Genomic DNA, 22,544 nt, shown 5'->3' with positions numbered 1-22,544 from the left:
TAATTTGTCATTGCACCACATGCCAGGTCAGCATCAGCATGATCAGGCACATGGCAGCAAAGCACCCAACTTTGTAGGCAGAACCCCAGGGTCCATAAACAATGTCTGCAGGTGACACCACTGCTTCTGCCGCTATTGTACATGCAAGCTAATGCCCTGTCCATGGTGCATGCGAAGATGTCTCCTTCCCTGCTCCTGTCATTGCACACATTCAACTAGCACCATCAGTGAGCATGTCTATGTCCTTGTCTAAGTGCAGCATTCAGTTGTCCAAACCCCAGTACTTGGAACGCAAGTGCAAATTCGCAGCCAATGCCCCATAGGCCACGCTACTAAATTCCCACATTTCGCGACTGCTTGCGCTCAAAATGTTACCTTTTAGACTCATTGAGATGGAAGCTTTCTACAACCTGATGGTAGCGGCCATCCCAAGGTACTCGGTCCCCAGTTGCCAGTATTTCTCCCGGTGTGATATCCCAGCATTGCACAAGCATGTGTCCAACAACATTAGCCGTTCCCTCAACAATGCAGTCACTGGGAAAGTAAACCTAATTATGGACACGTGTACAGATAGATGCTTGTGGGCAGGGACAGTACATCATGCTGACGGCACACTGGGTTAACATAGTGGAAGCCGGGACCCAGTCGGACCTTGGGATAGAACACATCCTCTCAATGCCGAGTATTGCAGACCCTACCTCAATCAGGGTTGCACCCACAGTGTGATGAGCGTCAGCTTACGCTGAGTCGTTTTTCTTTAGAGAGTGGACCCTCTGGGCGTGGCACCCACCCTCCTAGGGCGAGCTGACCTTGTGAGAACCCACCCCCTATACAGGGAATGTCAGGGGCAAGACCAAGGGGGAGAGGCACCACGACAGCTGGAACCCGACGGCCGGCTCACGGAAGCAAGACAAGGCGAGACAAGACGTAAGTTCAAGATAACTTCATTACGGAACAGTTCAGGGTAGCAACAGGTGCAAAATGTAAACACACAGGGAACACATAGCAAGGTGCGTGCAGGGCACGCCAAGGTCCAAGGCATGGTACGTGCAAGATGGTAGGCAAAGGCACGATGGCATCGGACTCCCGACATCTGGCAACGATCGACATGATCAGGACATCAGGCTGCGGACATCAGCTCCAGACATCAGGCCGCAGTCATCAGGCTTACGATCTCTGGCAGCGATCGGCAGGTTCCGAGCATCCGGCAGGCAAACCAGGGTTCCATGCAAGGAGACAAGACAAGTTAGAGACACGATGCGTGTTAAGGAACATGCCAAGGTCAGGTCCAAGGCAGCATCCTGCGCATGCAGAGAGCCATGCCAGGGTCGGTACAGGGACGGAGGCCTGCACGTGCAGAGGACACGCCAGGGTGAGGTACTAGGACGGAGGCCTGCACGTGCAGAGGACACGCCAGGGTGAGGTACAGGGACGGAGGCCTGCGCGTGTAGAGGACACGCCAGGGACAAGTACAGGGACGGAGGCCTGGGCGTGTAGAAACACACGCCAGGGACAGGTACTAGGATGTAGGCCTGCGCGTGTAGGGGACATGCCAGGGACAAGGATAGGGCCTGTGCGTGCAAGAGGGCACGACAGGTTACATGACAAAACCTGCGCGTACTTTTATAGAAGCATGGGGAGGTATGCCAAGAGGCAGGCGAGGGCCTGCGCGTGCTTTAGAGAGCACGAAGAGCACAGTGCAGAAACAGCGTGACATGCAAGGAGGCACAGAGAGCATGGCTGGGGCACTGGCTAGCTGATCGGGCTGCGGCACTGACAGATGGGCAAGACTCCAGTGAACCCGACTGAGGCATGGCAGGCAACACAGCTATCACTGACCGACGAGCACAGCTGAGGCACAAGCAGGCGGGCATGACTAGGGCGGGCACAGCTGAGGCACAAACAGGAGGCTGGGAAGGCCAGGCACATGCAAAGAGCACACGAAGCAACAAAGCAAGGCAAGACAAGAAACAAGACAGAGCTTAGGCAGAGAACGGAACCAGGAACTGAAGCATAGGCAGAAACAGGGAATCAGGTCGAAGCAAGAACAGAGCTAGCAGAGGAGCATAGGCCGAAGCCCAGAGCCGGGCCAAGGGAGAGCCTTGAGACTAGCCAGGAAACGAGACATAGAACTAGCAGCGGAGCATAGGCCGAAGCCTCGAGCCAGGCCAAGGCAGAGCCTTGGGACTAGACAGAAATGTGCAAGAGAGCACAAAAGGTAAGAGAGGAGGAATGCTGCATGTGCCAGGAGGCACTACAGAGCACCATAGGAAGAGAGCGAGGCAGAACAAGCAAAGGCCAAGAACATAGGAAGGAACACAAGGCAGAGCATAGCGAAGGCAAGACATGGCAGAAACAGGCAAGGCAGAGAACAACAGAAGGACAACAAGTCCAAGCAGGACAAGGACGAAACATGGCACGACGGACAAACATAAGACAAGGCACAGGACAAGAGAAGGAGTACAAGCACGGAGCGTTGCAGAGACGCACGACAGGGCAGAGTGCAGGGCACAGAATACAGGGAGCGACCCAGCAGACCAAGAAGCCATGCAGGGAAGCAGCACAATACTCAGGCCCTGACCATAGGGAGGGGCGGTCTGATATAGGGCATTAGCACCACCACTTCCGGGTCAGGACCAGAGGAGAACTTCCAGTACAGATCCTCCAGGATCACAGACAACAGTCACATGATCAGGGATTCCAGACATGCAGAGATGATTGCAGAATCAGACAGTGCTGGAACCTAGGAAAAGTCACTTGATCAGGGGTTCCAGAAATGCAGAGATGATTGCAAAACCAGACAGTGCTGGAACCTAGGAAGGACACATGATCAGGGGTTCTTGGAACACAGAGATGATCACAGAAGACAGAGCAGAAACGCAGGCATCTTGCAGCCCAACAGTCATGAGGTGAGTGTGCACACTGCTCTAGGGAACGTGCAGGATAGCAGACATGAGATGCGCGTGCACACCGCTCCAGGGGTCATGAGGCAAAACAGACATGGCGGACATGACAGAAATCGCGAGCATGACCGTACACGTGCACACCGCTCCAGGGGTCATGAGGCAAAACAGACATAGCGGACATGACAGACATGGTGAGCATGACACACAGTCTACAGCTCCTGCACCTCCTCCTCCTCCTCTTCAGCCTTCATCTCTGAAATGACCACATCAGTCACAAGCTGGAAGCACTGCAGCATTGCTTCAGCCAAATGGCAACAGACTGTGCTGAAGCAAATATGCTTAGGTGACAAACCACACTATGCTGAAGTTGTGGACAGCTCTGAAAGAGCAGCAGATCTGTGGCTGCACTGCTGAACCTACAGCCAGGCATAATAATAATAATTATAATAATTTTTTATTTATATAGCGCCAACATATTCCGCAGCACTTTACAATTAAGCGGGGACATGTACAGACAATAAATTCAATACAAGTTAAGACAATTCAAACAATGACATTAGGAGTGAGGTCCCTGCTCGCAAGCTTACAATCTACAAGGAAATGGGGAGACACAGTAGGTGAGAAGTGCTTGTTAATTCAGGTCTGGCAATTATAATAAATAGGGATTTTCATATAAAGCTGCATGATCCAGTCATCAGCCCGTATGTTTAAGTGCAATAGACAAGTATCAAGTGCAGTTATCGTGTGCATGGAGGGTGTGGGGACAGATGAATAGTAGGGTGCAGATTCAGAATAATATTTGGAAGGAGGGAACAGGGCAAAGTTAGTTTGCTAAGTAGTTGATGTGGTAGGCTTGTTTGAAGAGGTGGGTTTTCAAAGCGCGCTTGAATAGGTCAGGGCTAGGTATCAGTCTGATCGTCTGGGGAAGTGCATTCCAGAGAGCTGGAGCAGCACGAGAGAAATCTTGGAGACGGAGGTGCGAGATTCGGATTACGGGGGATGTTAGTCTTAGGTCATTTGTAGAACGGAGGGCACGTGTAGGGCGATAGACAGAGATGAGAGAGGAGATATAAGGCGGTGCAGAACAGTGGAGAGCTTTGTGGGTGAGAAAGATGAGTTTATATTGGACCCTGTAGTGAATAGGTAGCCAGTGTAATGACTGGCACAAGATGGAGGCATCGGTGAAGCGGCTGGACAGAAATATGACCCTGGCTGCGGCGTTCAAGATGGATTGGAGAGGAGAAAGTTTGGAAAGAGGGAGACCGATCAGAAGAGAGTTGCAGTAGTCCAGACGAGAATGAATAAGAGCGACAGTAAGAGTCTTAGCAGTTTCAAAGGTGAGAAAAGGTCTGATTCTGGAGATGTTTTTAAGATGCAGGTGACAAGAGCGACTGAGTGATCGGATGTAGGGAGTAAAGGAAAGTTCAGTGTCGAATATGACCCCAAGACAGCGGGCATGCTGCTTGGGAGTTATGGTTGAATCCTCCAGGGTTATTTCGATGTTAGGTAGAGTGAGGTTAGTAGAGGGGAGAAACACAAGAAGATCAGTTTTGGAGAGATTTAGTTTCAGATAGAGGGAGGACATGATGCTAGAGACAGCAGACAGACAATCCTTGGTATTTTGAATTAGGGTAGGGGTGATGTCAGGGGAAGAAGTGTATAATTGGGTGTCATCGGCATAGAGATGGTACTGAAACCCAAATCTGCTGATTGTCCAATAGGGGCAGTGTATAAAGAGAAGAGGAGGGGACCTAGGACTGAGCCCTGCGGGACCCCGATAGTAAGGGGACGAGGAGAGGAAGAGGAGCCGGAAAAAGATACAGTGAAGGAGCGGTCAGAGAGGTAGGATGAGAACCAGGAGAGGGCTGTGTCCTTGAGGCATGGTCGTGTGTGACAATGGCCAGAACCTGGTAGCAGCTCAGAGGTGAGGCGGCTCACAAACATTAACCTCATGGTTCAGCGGTTTCTAAAAAAGCTTCCCGGAGCTGCCAGATCTGCTGGTCAAAGTACACCACCTGTGTGCCCATTTTAGAAAGTCAGCTACAGCTTTAGCCACCCTTGCCATGCTTAAGCAGTGTTTGCAGCTTCCAGATCACCGACTGGTGTGTGATGTCCCCACGCATTAGAACTCTACACTGCAGATGTTGGGAAGGATTTGTGAGCAGAAGAGGGCAGTTGTTGACTACCAGAATCAACAAGGTCGTCAGTATTCAGTTCAGATTCCATAAGACCTCAGAAGTGGACATGGATGTCAAACACATGTACCATCCTCCAAAACTTTGAGGACTCCACCAAGATGGTGAGCAGTGATGATGCCATAATTAGCATCACCATCCCACTTCTCTGTGTTCTGAAACGCTCTCTGCTCACAATCAAAAAGGATGCATTGCAGACGGAGCTCGATGAGATGGAGCAAGGAACCATACAGGCTGATAACACACAGCCCAGCCTCATCTCATCCCAACCTGGCTTGGGTGCCAATGAGGAATTGGAGGGGGAGGAGGAAGAACGGGAGCTGGTTTCATGCGCTATAGACGGTACTACCTGCACAACTGTCATACCGTCTATTCAACGTGGATGGCCTCAGGACTTGGAGAAGGAGGAGAGCATGTTCAGTCCTCTTGGTGAGGACACAGAAGTCTTGCCTGTTAGCAGTCTGGCACGTATGGCTGAGTTTATGTTACGCTGCCTTTCCCGTGACCCTCTTGTTCTTAAAATATTGGGTGACAGTCATTACTGCTTGGTGACATGTTATGATCAGGCCACCGAGGAAGATAACCAGGGAATAAGCTAGGCAACCAGGAGACCAGAAAGGTTGGTAACTTAGCGGATTGCAGACCCCTAAGACTAACAACACAACTAGAATTAGCCATGGGACGTACCTATGATGCCCTAGATGCCTCGACACAGCCAAAGAATTAACTAAGCCTAAATCAAGAAAGGGGAAAGCTAAACTGGCCCGGAGTAGAACCCCAAAGGAATAGATAGCCCTCAAACATATATTGCTGGTGAGCCAAGATGAGGCACAAACACAGGCAGAAAATAAAGTAAGCAAATGATGGGGCCCAAACTGTCTAGATAGAATAGGACAGAAAAGATACTGTCTGCAATCATGCACCAAACCCTAAGAAAAATCCAACACGTCTGATATGCAAAAATACTGAGGCCACACAACCTCTTCCCCACTAGATCAGCATTCTGGTGTGAACTGGATGCAAAACAAAAGATACTGATATAACAGGGGACTAGCAATACTGAACAGACTGACATAAGCTGTTGCATATGGAACAGGGTCCAGCAAAGGTCCCAGCAGGGAACAATGCTGAACCCACACAGCAAGCAGACTTCAAAATGCACAGGAAGAAGACCAAATCACCAGCAACAACTGAGGGAAGCCTGCTCACTTAAATCTTCCCAGTGTGTAACACCTGACCTCCCCTCATCCTCATCAGGTGATTGACTTCTGTCAACTCGACCAGCTCCATTACCTGCAGCAACCACCAGAGGGAGACCAAACTCAGAAGTCAGGTCAAAAGTGTTCACAACAGTACCCTCCCGTTGAGGAGGGGTCACCGAACCCTCATCCAAGCCACCAGGCCGATCAGTGTGGGCCCGGTGGTAGACCCGAACCAATTTCTCGGCGTGAATGTCAGAAGCAAACACCCAAGAATTATCCTCCTGACCATTACCTTTCCACTTGACCAAGTACTGGAGTTCCCGTCTAACAGATGAGAATCCAATACCTTCTCTACCTCATATTCTAAATTACCCTTAACCAATACATGACCAGTAGAGTTGAGCGACTTTTGGTTTTTTAGGGTCGCGTTTCGTTTCGTGAAACCCGACTTTTCCAAAAGTCGGGTCGAGCAAGATCGTCCGATAATAGGGAAAAGTCGGGGTCATCCCAAAACACGAAACCCAATGTAAGTCAATGGGGAATAAAAGTCGGCAGTGAGAGGAGGACAGGAAACACACCAACAGTGCCCATTTGAATGCCAAAAGCATCAATTCTTCTTACTTAAGCTTGTCAACCTTAATTAACTTCATAATACAAGTTACGCACTGAAAAATGGGGGTTATTTGGCTACAGACTGTGGGGGGGGAGGGCTGGCTCCAGGTTTTCATGTGCCCTGGGCGAAAGAGCGCCCCTTTAACACATACCACAACTCATCATGCTCCGATACGGCAGAGAAATAGCGGTATAGTACAATGAAAAATACCTCACTTTTTACATCTCATGACGAGGCCCATCTATTTCTCCATACAGAATCATTGGTCCCATATAATGTTTGAAACAGTATATGATGAGCTCCACATAATGCTACAGTATATGTTGGTCCCCATGGATGAAGCTCTACTGTCTTATGGGCCCAAATAATGCTCCAAACATAATGGGCCCCATTTCTAATGCTCTAGTGTATAATGGGCCCTGTAAATGCTGCTCCAGTGTCTGATGTCCACCTTTGGAATGTTCCAGTGTATGGTGGGCCCCATCTATCATTCTCAGACGGTGTTAGGCCCAGTATGGATTGCACGTGATTGCACAAAGGTTAGAAAGGGTACCGTATCCCCAGATAACATGTATGGATAGCGTACACATTCAAAATATATGTCTCAGGAGGCAGGCTCAGATGGTGTTAGGCCCAGTATGGATTGCACGTGATTGCACAAAGGTTAGAAAGGGTACCGTATCCCCGGATAACATGTATGGATAGCGTACACATTCAAAATATATGTCTCAGGAGGCAGGCTCAGACGGTGTTAGGCCCAGTATGGATTGCACGTGATTGCACAAAGGTTAGAAAGGGTACCGTATCCCCGGATAACATGTATGGATAGCGTACACATTCAAAATATATGTCTCAGGAGGCAGGCTCAGATGGTGTTAGGCCCAGTATGGATTGCACGTGATTGCACAAAGGTTAGAAAGGGTACCGTATCCCCAGATAACATGTATGGATAGCGTACACATTCAAAATATATGTCTCATGAGGCAGGCTCAGATGGTGTTAGGCCCAGTATGGATTGCACGTGATTGCACAAAGGTTAGAAAGGGTACCGTATCCCCGGATAACATGTATGGATAGCGTACACATTCAAAATATATGTCTCAGGAGGCAGGCTCAGACGGTGTTAGGCCCAGTATGGATTGCACGTGATTGCACAAAGGTTAGAAAGGGTACCGTTTCCCCGGATAACATGTATGGATAGCGTACACATTCAAAATATATGTCTCAGGAGGCAGGCTCAGACGGTGTTAGGCCCAGTATGGATTGCACGTGATTGCACAAAGGTTAGAAAGGGTACCGTATCCCCGGATAACATGTATGGATAGCGTACACATTCAAAATATATGTCTATACATCAGGAGGCAGGCTCAGACGGTGTCAGGCACAGTATGGATTTGACGGCCCAGATTACACAGCGGAGGAGCAGGGAGAGGTAAAGATTGCAAATGCTGGGGCCCTGCCCAAGCAAGGGGGGCCCACTCGTGGGCGTCGGTACTGGCACTGGGCCCCTCATAGTACAGCGGTGTGTCTGACGGCGGGTGTGCACCACCACCGTCAGAGACACTTGATTGCACTATGAGGGACCCTGTGCCAGTGCCCGCGCCCAAGAGTCGGCCTACCCACCTGTCCAGGGCAACGGCACTCGCACAGTGTCGTGCGCTAGGTGGTGACCCCGGCCATGGGGGGGGGAAGCAGCACAGTTAGGGAGTTTTAGAAAGTGGCATATGTTGATGTTGGACATTCAGCTGATGCAAAAGGTGAATTAAAAATAGGTGAAGTACCAGGAAGAGGTGGACCAAAGCAAGCCATTTTTCTGTCACCCTATGTGTCATCAGGGGAAGGTGGGACAAAATCCTTGGAAACCCATGCGTGGTTCATTTTAATGAAGGTTAGTTCATCCACATTTTGGGTTGACAGACGGGTCCTTTTTTCTGTCAGGATTGATCCAGCTGCACTGAAGACTCTTTCCGATAGCACACTTGCAGCTGGGCAAGCGAGCTCCTGTAAGGCATATTGGGCCAATTCAGGCCAGGTGTCCAGTTTAGCAGCCCAATAGTCAAAGGGGAATGGCCTGTGTGGGAGAACATCGATATGGGAGGAAAAGTAGTTTGTAACCATAGTTGACAACTGCTGTCTCCTGTCACTTTCCATCAATGCAGTATTACCAGTTGTGTGAGCGGTATTTGAAAAATCAGTCCACAACATTGTCATGAAACCCCTGTCTCCAACGCCACTTCTGCTGTGTGCACCACGAACACCTCTGCCAAGCTGCTCCCGGCCCGTACGGCTCGTGTGAGAACCATCACCGCTGCTGTGTGCTGGTAATGCCTCAAGCAACCGATTTACCAAAGTTGCTTGTTTATTAGCCAATATTAGGTCAAGGTTCTCCTGTGGCATGATGTTTTGTAATTTGCCTTTATAGCATGGATCCAGGATGCTGGCCAACCAGTAGTCATCATCGTTCATCATTTTGGCAATGCGGGGGTCCCTTTTTAGGATCCGCAAGGCATAATCTGACATGTGGGCCAATGTTCCCGGTGTCAATGATGCACTGCGAGTGCTGGGTGGAGGAGCACTTTCTGGCAAATCCACATCCCTCCAGTCACGCACAAACCCTGTACCAGACCTTGCCACGCCAACATTTTCACTTGCCCCACGAGATGCATCCTCCTCCCCTAAGTAATCATCCCCATCATCATCCTCCTCCTCCTCTTCTTCCTCCACCTCGTCCAGGAGAGGTCCCTGAGCAGACAATGGCTGAATGTCATCAAGGATTCCCTCCTCCTCTTCCTCCTCATCAACATTGGCTGCAGACGCCTGCTCCTTAAGGTGCGTCAAAGTTTGCATGAGCAGACGCATAAGTGGGATGCTCATGCTTAGGATGGCGTCATCTGCGCTTACCAGCCGTGTGCATTCCTCAAAACACTGAAGGACTTTACAAAGGTCTTTCAGCTTCGACCACTGCACACCTGTCAACTCCATGTCTGCTCTCAAAGTGCCTGGCCGTGTATCCTCCCACAAATGCATTATGGCCTGCCTCTGCTCGCACAGCCGCTCAACCATGTGCAGGGTGGAGTTCCACCTTGTTGCAATGTCGATAATGAGGCGGTGGTTGGGAAGGTGGAGCAATCGCTGCAGCTTCTGCATACAAACGGAGTGTACAGGCGACCGGCGGATGTGCGCGCACAGTCTTCGCACCTTCTGGAGCAGGGCTGTTAACTCCGGATAATTTTTGAGGAAGCACTGCACCACCAGGTTCAAGGTGTGAGCCAAGCAAGGTATGTGGCTGAGTTTTGAAAGGGCTATGGCTGCCACAAAATTACGGCCGTTATCACTAACTACCTTGCCTGCCTCAAGATGTACACTGCCCAGCCATGACTCAGTTTGTCGCTTCAAGTACTCGGCCAGCACCTCGGCGGTGTGTCTGTCGCCCAAACACATCATCTACAACACAGCCTGCTGACACTTTCCACTAGCTGCTTGATAGGGGGACACATCGTGTGCAACAGTGGCAGCTGCAGATGGAGTACTCGTACGACTGCGCTCTGTGGACGAGCTTCGCTTCTGGAGGAGGAGGAGGAGGAGGAGGGTGGAACGCCTACAGCCAACTGTTTCCTATACCGTGGGCTAGGCAGCACTGTCCCACCACCGCTGTCCCCTGTGGACCCTGCATCCACCACATTAACCCAGTGCGCAGTGATGGACACGTAACGGCCCTGGCCATGCCGACTGGACCATGCATCAGTTGTGAGGTGCACCTTTCCGCTCACTGACTGCTTGAGTGCATGGACAATGCGGTCTTTCACATGATGGTGGAGGGCTGGGATGGCTTTGCGAGAGAAGAAGTGGCGACTGGGTAGGTCATAGCGTGGTACTGCATAGGCCATGAGTTCGCGGAAAGCTGTGCTTTCCACCAACCGAAAGGGCATCATCTCAAAAGAGATTAGTTTGGCAATGTGGGCGTTCAAACCCAGTGTACGCGGATGAGAGACTGAGTACTTTCTTGACCTACTCATAGTGTCTGGGAGGGTGAGCTGGACTTGAGAGCTGCATATGGTGGAAGTAGCGGTGGACAGGGCGGACTGAGAGAGGGTTGATGATGGTGATGGAGTTGGTGTTCTTTCTGATGGCCTAGAATCAGTCTTTCGTTGATATAACAGTGGGATTCCCTGACTGCTGTGGTCTTGCAACGACACCTCAACATTTGCTGCTGTGCTAACCGGTGGGCTTACAGTGGGGGAAACAATGTAGCGTTGCTGACTACCTTCGTTGTGATCAGTTGCACATGTGGCACTTGAGGTTTGGTGTTGTGTCCACGCTTGCAAGTGCATGCTGGTTAAATGTCTAAGCATGCAACTGGTATTCAAATTTTTCAGATTTTTCCCTCGTCTAAAGGTCTTTGCGCACTTCTTACAGATAACCTTGGCCTGATCATGAGGATTTTGTTCAAAAAAGTGCCACACTGCACTCTTCCTACTTTGGCAGACATTTTGCGGCCTAGCACGCTGTGATCTTTTGACCCTCTGGACAAGCTGTCCAGCAACTCTTTTGATGTTTGGAACCTGTCTTTGGAGTGCTCCGGGCCTGCCAGATAACAGCTGTTGCGATGTCGATGTCTGCTGTGGATGCTCCTCATCTGAGCTATTGGAAGCAGCACCCTCTTCCCCAATGGATGCCAATCTGGGTCAACAACTGGGTCATCCATCACCTCCTCTTCTATGTCATGTGCACCTTCCTCTGTGTCACCGTGTATGGTGGTATAGTGTGCGGGAAGGGGCACCTGAGTCTCATCAGGGTCAGAATCTGGCTCTGTACACTGCGAGGACAATGTAGTGCTCTGAGTGAATGTACCAGCAGAATCATCCATCAGCAGCTGTGCATCAGTGCACTCCATGTCAGATTCATCTTGGCCTGGGTAATTCACCATTTCACTTGATAATCCAGGCATGGTATGTGAAAACAGCTCCATGGAGTAATCAGTAGTATGGCCTGCGTCATCCTTCAATCTTGGTTGGGGTGAAGGACACAAGGAAAGGTGTGGTTCATGAACATCAGCCTCCAATGACGACTCAGTGCTTTTACTTTTTACAACTGAAGAAGAGGAGGCGATAGAGCTGGAGGCTGAGTCAGCAATGTAAGACAAAACTTTTTCCTGATGCTCTGGCTTTAAAAGCGGTTTGCCAACTCCTAGAAAAATAAGCGTTCGAGGCCTTATGTAGCCAGACGATGACGCAGGGTCAGCACCTCCTGCATTCGGTCCTATTTTGCTCTTGCCACTACCATCAGATCCACCACCAACACCATCATTACCAGCTGCCAACCCCCGCCCAATTCCACGGCCTCTTCCACCAGCCTTCTTCATTTTTGGTAGAAATGTAGACAAAATCCAACAAACTATATAGTAATGTAAAACAAGGTACAAGGTGTCTATAGGACAGGGGAGATTTTGAATTTCTGCAGACACTTGTGGACACTGGACACTTTTGGATTGTGTGAGGCCCACTGATATCTGAGCGCTATGTGACAGGCTCGATGGCACAGCTGTGACCAAAGTGACTAGAGGATAAGGGAGATTTTGAATCTCTGCACACACTTTTGTACACTGGATGGACACTTTTGGATTGTGTGAGGCCCACTGATATCTGAGCGCTATGTGACAGGCTCGATGGCACAGCTGTGACCAAAGTGACTAGAGGATAAGAGAGATTTTGAATCTCTGCACACACTTTTGGACACTGGATGGACACTTTTGGATTGTGTGAGGCCCACTGATATCTGAGCGCTATGTGACAGGCTCGATGGCACAGCTGTGACCAAAGTGACTAGAGGATAAGGGAGATTGGATTGCTTTTAAAAAAGCAGTTTGCGGAGCAGTGGGTAAACAGCAATGCAGGAATGTCAGGAAGCCTTAGAAGGCAGCCCAACAACCAACACCACTGATACACCACTATATAGCCTCCCCTTGCACTGCACACACAGTGACTGGTGTGTTGTGCAGGCCAAATCGCTAGCAGCAGAAGCAGTTTTTTTGTCTTCTTCCCTGCCTAACGCTCTCCCTACAGAATCAGCAGCAACCTCTCCCTATACTAAGATCGGCAGAAGTAAGATGGCGGTGGGCGTGCACGCCCTTTTATACCCCCTGTGACGCCCACCAAAGCAAGCCAATCACTTGCATGCCCTTCTGAAAGATGGTGGTGACCCGTGCCTATGTCATCACGTTGCCCACAGTGTCCGTGGATCCTGATTGGCTGAAAAAGAGCGCAAAACAAACTTTTGAAACGCGACTTTGGCGCGTAAGTCGCCGACCTCGTGGCCGACCTCATCCTAGGGTCGGGTTTCGTTTCTTGAAACCCGACTTTGCCAAAAGTCGGCGACTTTTGAATTTTTTCGACTCGTTTCGCTCAACTCTAATGACCAGGGGTCGCAGCCATGGGAACTACTGGCTCCACAAACCTTTTCAACAAAGATTTATGAAAAACGTTGTGAATCTTAAACGTTCCTGGAAGAGCCAAACAAAAAGAAATGGGATTAAGGATTTCCAAAATCTTATAAGGTCCAATGAACCTTGGCTTGAATTTTGGAGATGCAACTTTCATGGGAATATTTTTTGAGGACAACCAAACCATGTCACCCACTTTAAACCGGGTACCAATGGTCCTATGCCGATAGGCAAACCGTTGGGCCTTCTGAGAGTGAGACAACTTATTCACTACTTGATCCCAAACCTGCATTCTCAATACCACAGAATCCACACCTGGACAGGCCGAAGCCTCCACCTGCCCTGAAGAAAATCGAGGATGAAACCCAAAGTTGCAGAAAAAGGAGACATCAAAGTGGTAGAACTAGCCCTATTATTTAGAGCAAATTCAGCCAAGGGCAAAAATGAGACCCAGTCATCTTGATCAGCAGATATAAAACATCTCAAATAGGTTTCCAAAGTCTAGTTTGTTATCTCAGTCTGCCCATTGGTCTGAGGGTGAAACGCAGAGGAGAAAGATAACTGAATTTCCAGTTTAGAACCAAGAGCTCTCCAAAATCTGGGAAAAATACTGGACTCCTCTTTCAGACACAATGTTTTCAGGAATACCGTGCAAACGAACCACCTGTTGCAAAAACAAGGACACCAACTCAGAGGAAGATGGCAACTTCGGGAGTGGTACAAGATGGACCATCTTAGAAAATCTATCACAAATAACCCAGATAACAGTCATTCTCTGAGAGACAGGAAGATCAGAAATAAAATCCATTGAGATATGGGTCCATGGCCCCTTGGGCACCGGGAGGGGCATCAACAACCCACTAGAACGAGAACAGGGTTTAGTCGGAGAACAAGTCCCACAGGACTGCACAAAATTCCTGACATCATGAGATAAGGCAGGCCACAAAAAAGAGCGACTCACCAAATCTCTGGTACCAAAAATACCCGGATGACCAGCCAATGTGGAGCAATGAACTTCAGACATCACTCTCTTCCTCCACTGGTCAGGAACACACAATTTTCCCAACAACGCTCAGGTTTGTCCTCCTGAAATTCCTCCTGGGCGCATCTCAAATCGGGCGAGATGGCAGAAAGAACTACTCCCTCACCTAGGATGGTAGTAGGCTCCATCACAATAAGAGAATCAGCAAAGAAACTTCAAGAAAGGGCATCTGCCTTAACATACTTAGTCCCCGGAAGAAAAGAGACCACAAAGTTAAAACGCATGAAAAACAAGGCCCACCTAGCCTGTCTAGGATTCAAGCGTTTGGCCGATTCAAGATAAATCAAATTCTTGTGGTCGGTAAGGACCACAACTTGATGTCTAGCTCCCTCCAACCAATGTCTCCACTCTTCAAATGCCCATTTCATGGCCAACAATTCCCGATTCCCCATGTCATAGTTACGTTCAGATGGGGAGAATTTTCAAGAAAAGAAGGCACAGGGATTCATTTTAGAAGTCACCGGATCTTTTTGGGACAAAACAGCTCCTGCACCAATCTCAGAAGCATTTACCTCCACCAGAAATGGAAGTGAGACATCAGGTTGCCGTAGAACCGGAGCAGAAGTGAATCTCAGGTTAAGCTCCAGAAATGCCGAGACAGCCTCTGGAGACCAATTCAGCACATCAGCACCCTTTTTGGTCAAATCAGTCAGTGGTTTGACAATACCAGAAAAATTACTTATGAATTTACAGTAGAAATTAGCAGAACCCAAAAAATTCTGGAGAGCCTTCAAAAAAGTGGGCTAAACCCAATCATAAATGGCCTATACCTTGGCCAGGTCCATTTCAATAGTCGACGGAGACAAAATAAATCCCAAAAATGAAATCCTCTGTACACCAAAGAGGCATTTCGATCCCTTAACATACAGAGAATTTTCCCTCAAAATCCGGAACACAGTCCGGACATGTTCCACATGAGAATCCCAATCACTGGAAAAGATCAAAATATCATCCAGATAGATGTTCAAAAACTTATCCACAAAGTCCCGGAAAATATCATTCATAAGGGATTGGAAGACAGAAGGGGCATTAGTGAGCCCAAAAGGCATCAACAGGCACTCAAAATGTCCCTCTGGAGTATTAAACGCCATCTTCCATTCATCCCCGTGCTTGATGCGAATAAAATTATACGCCCCCCTGAGGTCAAGCTTGGTAAACCAGCAGGCACTTTTAACTCTGGAAAATAAGTCAGAAATCAGGGGTAACTGGTACTGATATTTAACCGTAATTTTGTTAAGGGAACGATAGTCAATACAAGGCCTTAATGAACCATCTTTCTTGGTCACAATATAACGCCAGCACCTAACGGTGAAGAGGATGGTCTAATATGACCCTTCTTCAATGACTCCTTGATATAAGATCGCATAGCATCATGTTCGAGTACCGATAAGTTGAAAAGCCAACCCTTGGGAAATTTACACCCGGGCATCAACTCAATTGCACAGTTATAACTCCTATGAGGAGGCAAAGATGCAGACTTACTCTCACTAAATACATCAGAAAAATCAGCAAAATAATCAAGAATATCATGAGACTGAGGAGAGGTGGAGGAAACAGGAGTGTCACTAAGAACACACTGACAACCCCAACTCACCACAGACACAGTGATAGGCTTCGGATTCCTGCGGCTACACAGCAGGAGTCCAGAGCCTCACATATTGCTTGGCAGCAAGTTACTCCTGAGGCTAAGTCCCTCTGCCACTCCACTGAGCATGCTCATGAGACGATCTCCCATTGGAGTTCGGGAGTCACGTGCTCAGGTCCTTTTCCTGATCTGATTGGTCCATCTCAGAGATTTGGAAGGTCCTGGCAGCGCACGGCTATAAAAGGGCCGCATGGCCGTTCGGTCATGCGCTAGTATAGGCTATTCTTGCTAGATGTGTGAATGGTGATGGATGTATGATTCTGGTGACTGACTCATTAAGATTCCCCTCCCTCTGATATTACGCATGTGGATAGGGAACTATAGTTAGAGTCCGTGCCAGTCAGTGGCAAGCCATAGGCCACTGTGCACACCGCACCTCTACACTAGCGTCTGGTGGTGTCACGTCTCTCAAGGCACCATCGCTTAGCGGCTGTGTCTGCCGCCGCGCTGCATGTAGCAGCACTTACCGGCATCCGCAGCAGCGACGCCGCACGCACGGTAGTCTAGACGAACACCGTCCCTTGTCTTGGAACCGTGTCCTGTGACCAGATACCGTGCGTGCAATTTCACTGAGTCCGGTGAAGTCTAACTGGCTCAGTGTATACTTGTATGTTTTTGTTACAGTGCCTCTGTGAGTTTAATAGAGTCCGCTCCGCGCTCATCCGGTGACGTTGAACCCGAGCGCATTATACCGCCCTATGGCGCGTCTGCCATTGTTTAGCAGTGGTTTTAACACCTACTGCACGGTGGACCCCGAGCGGCGAATGCACTTTATTATTTATTTATTTAGTGCGTTCCGCCGTTCCTAAAATTATACAAGCGCCAGGGTCTGGCTAATAATGGCAGCCATGCAGCAGCTTCAGCGGTACATTCAGCAGCTGGAGGGCAGGTTGGCTACTGTCGAGAGTGCCACCTCCGCTGCGAAGTTTACTGAGGCTGCTGCTCAGGCAGTCGCAGAGGCTGTCTCACGTGTGTCCACGTCCCCGCCTGCACTGACAGTTACCGCCCTATAGCACGTCTGCCATTGTTTAGCAGCGGTTTTAACACCTACTGCATGGTGGACCCCGAGTTGCTGACCACACAAAGCTGAATAGACAAAACCAAATCAAATGTGAACAATAGAAAAGAACACTTAGCTTGAGAATGCAGGGACTGAACTGGAAACTAAGACCTCGGGAGGCAGGAAAAATCACCAGCAGGGATAGAGTGAGTCGGCTGTCTTAAATCCAGTCAGAGACTCCAGATGTCCAATCGTCGTCCTCATTATCAGGTGGCAGGTCTCTGTTAATTAGATCAGCTTCATTACCTCCTGCAACCACCAGAGGGAGCCCGGAAAGAGAACTCACGACTCCTCTGTCAATACAACCAGCTCCACCACCCTCACCAGCAACCAGAGGTAGACCAGAAAGTGAATTCACAACACAGGCCTCAAGTCATGTAAAGCTTGAAAAAAACCTTTCATCAATGAGAAACAAAGGAGATCCAGGCTGGTTTGCCAAAGACCATAAGAATTAGACAATAGAGGACTGGAGTAAGGTAATCTTTTCTGGTGAGTCTAATTTTCAGATTTGTCCAACATCTGGTCGTCTAATGGTTGATGGAGACCTCGAGGCATACAAGCCACAGTGTCTTGCACTCACTGTGAAATTTGGTGGAAGATCGGTGATGATCTGGGGATGCTTCATCAAGGCTGGAATTGGGCAGGTTAATCTTTGCGAAGGACATATGAATCAAGCCGCATACAAGGTTATCCTGGAAAAACAGTTGATTCCTTCTGTTCGGGCAATGATCCCCAACTCTGAGGACTGCTTTTTCCAGCAGGATAATGCACCATGCCACACAACTCGGTCAATGAATTTGTAGATTAAGAACCACCACATCAAGTCCTTGTCATGGCCAGCCCAGTCTCCATTGAAAAACCTTTGGAATGTAATCAAGAAGAAGATGGATAGTCTCAAGCCATCAAACAAAGAAGAGCTACTTAAATTTTTGTACCAGGAGTGGCATAAGGTAACCCAAAAGCAGTTTATTAGAATGGTGGAAAGCATGCTAAGGCACATGAAAGCTGTGCTTAAATATCATGGTTATTCCACAAAATATTTATTTCTGAACTCTTCCTGAGTTAAAACATTAGTATTGTTGTTTCTAAATGATTATGAACTTGTTTTCTGAGCATTATTTGAGGTCTGCAAGCACTGCATTGTTTTGTTATTTTGACCATTTCTCATTTTCTGGAGATAAATACAAAATTAGTGATTGGAAATTCAAAGACATGTTGTCAGTAGTTTATAGAATAAAAGAGCAATTTACATTTTACTCAAAAATATACCTATAAAGAGAAAAATCAGTCAAACTGAACATTTTGCAGTGGTCTCTTAATTTTTGCCAGAGCTGTATATATGATCACTGAACCCCTAGATTAATTCATTGAGAGGTGTAGTTTGTAAAATGGGGTATCTTATGGGGGTCCTGCTGTTCTGGCACATCAGGGGCTCTGCCAAAGTGATATGGCACCCTCAAACCAGTCCAGGAAAATGTTAACTCCAATATGGCGCTTCTTCCATTCTGAGCTTTGCATTGTACCTCAAAAGTAGTTTTCTACCACATATGGGGTATGAGTGTACTCAGAAGAAATTGCACAACAAATTTTGGGGTTCATTTTCTCCTGCAATCCTTGTGAAAAGAGAAAAATTTGGGCTAAAACAACATTTTTGTTGAAAAAATGTGATTTTTTTTTTATTTTCACTGCTCTACGTTATAAACTTCTGTGAAGCAGCTGGGGGTTGCTCAAAACATCTAGATACATTCCATGAGGGGTCTAACTTCCAAAATGGTGTCACTTGTGGTTTTCCACTGTTTAAGCATATCAGAAGCTCTTGGAACAAGACATGACACTGGCAGACCATTTCATCAAAGTCTGCATTCCAAATTCTGAGTCCTACAGTGAGCATAAGCAGTATTTTACTTCCATGTATGTGGTATCAGTGTACTCTCGAGAAATTGCACAACAAATTGTATGGTGCAAATTTTTCTGTTACCCTTGTGAAATTACAAAATTTGGGGCTAAAAATCATTTTTGTGGGGAAAATGTGATTTTTTTATTTTTATGACTCAATGTTATAAACTGTGAAGCACCTGGGGGTTCAGTGTGCTCACCACACAGCTAGATAAGTTCCCTGAGGGCTCTACTTTCCAAAATGGTGTCACTTGTGGGAGATTTCTACTATTTAGGCACATCAGGGGCTCTCTAAATGCGACATGGCGTCCGCTAATTATTCCAGAAACTTTTGCATTCAAAAAGTCAAATGGTACTCCTATCATTCCCAGCCCTGTTGTGCACCCAAATAGTAGTTTTCCCCCATGTATGAGGTATCATTGTACTCAGGAGAAATTGCACAACAAATTGTATGGTGCAGTTTCTCCTGTTACCCATGTAAAAATGCAAAATTTGGGGCTAAAATTCATTTTTGTGGGGAAAATGTATTTTTTTTTCATGGCTCAATGTTATAAACTTCTGTGATGCAACTTGGGGTTCAAGGTACTCAACACTCATCTAGATAAGTTCCTCGAGGAGTCTAGTTTCTAAAATGGTGTCATTTGTGGGGGGTTTCCACTATTTAGGAGCATCAGGGCCTCTCCAAAAGCAACATGACGTCTGCTAATAAATTAATCTCAACAAAAATCGTCATGGGAGGTACCATGAACACTCAAGAAGTGAAGACAATGATAAATGTAAAAATACAATTTTTATTAGATATCAATTAAAATTAACATAATTGTATTAAAAAGACAGGACTAAATGGTCTCCAACATGGGGGATTAGGATAACCAGCAAGAAAACATTATTGTGTCTTCATAGAGTGCAAACTACATAGGATAATCCAAAATCTGACTTGGTTCAAAATGATGTACCTCCAGAGATCAAAAAAATCCCTCCAAAGCAAAAGTAGTATATTGAGGCCAATATTTCAATAGCAGTTGCAAAAAGATGCTAAACTTGCCAAAAAAGTGCTATAAGCACTAAAGAGAAAGTTGCCTATTCAATATAGAAAAGATAGATGGCCAAGGAGAGGAATTGCACCTCAGAGAAATATATCCAAAAGACCGCAGGGCACAGCAAGGAACATATCAAGAATAATAAAGTGCAAAGCAATTTTAAGATTAGGATTTTACCTGTAGCTGGCCGCTGGAAAAAATGAGCTGATGTAAAAGCTAAATGCTGGTAAAGCTTCTCCCCCACCGCCGCCCGACAGCGCTTTTTCGCATAAATTGCTTCTTCCAGGGGCATTCCACCACCAGGTGTTTTTTTCTTCCTGAGGAAGGAGTTCTGTGAGACTCTGAAATGCGTAGAATAAAGACCACTGTATTAATAATCCGAGTCTTTAGTGATTCGCAGCATGGATTGTCTGACCACATTTTTCCTATCCTGAATCATTTATTAACTATTGTGTGTTATATAGCTTTCTGATTTAAGGTGATAAAAACTAAAAGTTGCTACATTTTCCACATTTTCACCAGATTTCTGATTTTTCACAAATAAACGCAAGTCATATCAATGAAATGTTAGACATTTAAAAGACATCCAGTGCTTTATAGGTTTTGAACATTTCTACAGAAGATTCATAAAAAGCATTTTAAAAATCATCTTACTAATCACTTCACTCACAAATAAAACCAAAGCAATTAGTTGGTCTCCAGAGGAACAGGCTGCTTTTGACAAGTAAAATAATCGTTTCACTTCTGCACCACTACCAGTCTATCCAAATCCTGAACTGCAGTTTTTTTTGTCAAAGTTTAAGTCTCAGATTCTGTTGTGGGAGCTGTCTTCACTTATTGAGTTAGAGATAAGATACACCTTAATCCATATGCATTTCTTTTTCATACCATGCCATTTGCAGACAACAACTATGACTTTGGAAATAGAAGAACTTTTAGCCATTAAATTTGCCTTCTCTAAATGGAGACAATTTTTGCAAAGAGCCAATTATTCTGTGGCTGTCTTTACTGACCTTAAAAACCTGACTGTCTTCAAAATAAGCACAATAGGCCTTGTTTTCTGTAGATTTAATTTGATAATTTCTTATTTGCCTGGTTCAAGAAAAGGTGAGGCTTAAGGCCCCATTACACATAACGATGTCCCAGCGATCCCACCAACGATCCGACATGGATGGGATCGCTGGGACATCGTTAGGCTGATCGCTGGTGAGCTGTCACATAGACAGCCCCTCCAGCGATCAGAACCAGCAAGCAAGTTGGTTTCCAATGTAAACAGCGGGTATCCAAGAGCAGCGTGGCTCTTAGATAACCGATGTTTACATTGGAAACCAGCGTCGCTGTTCGCTGGTCTCTCGCTGCCACACGCAGCGATGCACGCTGGCCAGCGATCAAAAAATGGCCCAGAATGATCGAGCACGATCAGCAATACCCGGCAGGGGGACTGGTCACTGATCCCCGTCACACACAGCGATCTCGCTGGCGAGATCTGTGTGTGATGGGGCCTTTATGCTCTGTCCAAGACCCTTGCTGAACCTCAGGAGTGGTTTAACACTGCTTGTACTATTTTCTGTTCCAAAAATGTCTTTGGAATATTGTACTTTAATTAATTTTTAACAAACTTCCAAGATGAATACCAAATAACTCTTTTCTCAACCATCCTTATAAGGATATGGATCTCTTTTTTAAGGAGGGGTTTTAGATCCAGAAACATATTATATGTCTCAGAATCTGCCTCACCTAAAGTTTTCAAACTATAACACTAAACTTGCAGGGCTTTACATTATGAAATCTAATGAACTACTGCTATGTTCATTTTGATGGCCTAATTGTAGGAATGATGTGAGAATATATGTTTCCTTCTGTTTAACATGTGCATGAAACAAGATACCACCATACAGCACATAAACACTCCCAAAAATCATTAAACCACCTGCTCTTTCTCATTTTTCTTCTCCTAGTCACTGACATCTCCCCTAACACTGGGCCTTCTTCTGCTAGTATTTATAACTCTCTTCCTGCTGCACATAGAAACCCTGCTAATCATTTCAAAATTCACTGCTCACATTCTCATGTCTCTCTTAATTGTGCCCTCTGGAACTTACTGTCAGCATGCAACAAACTCCCCTACATCTATGATTTCTTCTTGTTCAATTTCCTTAACCTTCTGGCTGTTACTGAAACCTGGATCTAGCAGTTGGACACCTCAGCTGCTGCTGCCGCTGCTCTCTCAAAAGATAAACTACAATTTTCACATACCCCCAGACTTGAGAGCAGGCAAGGTGGAGGTGTTGGTCTGCTACTTTCATCACAAAGTGCTTTCCAGATCTTCCCAGTACCCTCCCTTATGTTTCCCTCCTTTGAAAGCCATACAGTCAGACTCTTCAAACCCTTCTCCCTACGAGTATCGGTTGTGTATCCCCCTCCATGCAATACCAACCAATTTCTGGATTACCTTGCCACCTGGCTTTCTCACTTTCTATCCTGGGACATTCTCACTCTAGTCATG

The 22,544-nt window shown here is 47.0% G+C and overlaps 1 protein-coding gene and 1 long non-coding RNA gene across 2 annotated transcripts in view; one reads left to right on the top strand and one right to left on the bottom strand.

Annotated features, from left to right (window-relative positions):
* Positions 1–22,544, top strand: part of LOC141069002 (G-protein coupled receptor 83-like) — a 237,935-nt gene that overhangs the window by 49,959 nt on the left and 165,432 nt on the right. The gene's annotated exons all lie outside the window — the stretch shown is intronic.
* LOC141069018 (uncharacterized) overlaps positions 1–22,544 on the bottom strand; it is a 176,547-nt gene that overhangs the window by 59,685 nt on the left and 94,318 nt on the right. The window contains exon 2 of the long non-coding RNA XR_012226498.1: positions 20,216–20,379. This is a non-coding gene — a long non-coding RNA (uncharacterized lncRNA). The remainder of the gene's footprint in view (positions 1–20,215; positions 20,380–22,544) is intronic.

This window comes from Dendrobates tinctorius, unplaced genomic scaffold, assembly GCF_039654945.1.
Source record: "Dendrobates tinctorius isolate UK_male_01 unplaced genomic scaffold, ASM3965494v1 ptg000013l, whole genome shotgun sequence".
NCBI lineage: Eukaryota > Metazoa > Chordata > Amphibia > Anura > Dendrobatidae > Dendrobates > Dendrobates tinctorius.
The sequence above is the reverse complement of the archived record's forward strand: the minus strand, read 5'-3'. Positions and strand labels throughout refer to the sequence as shown.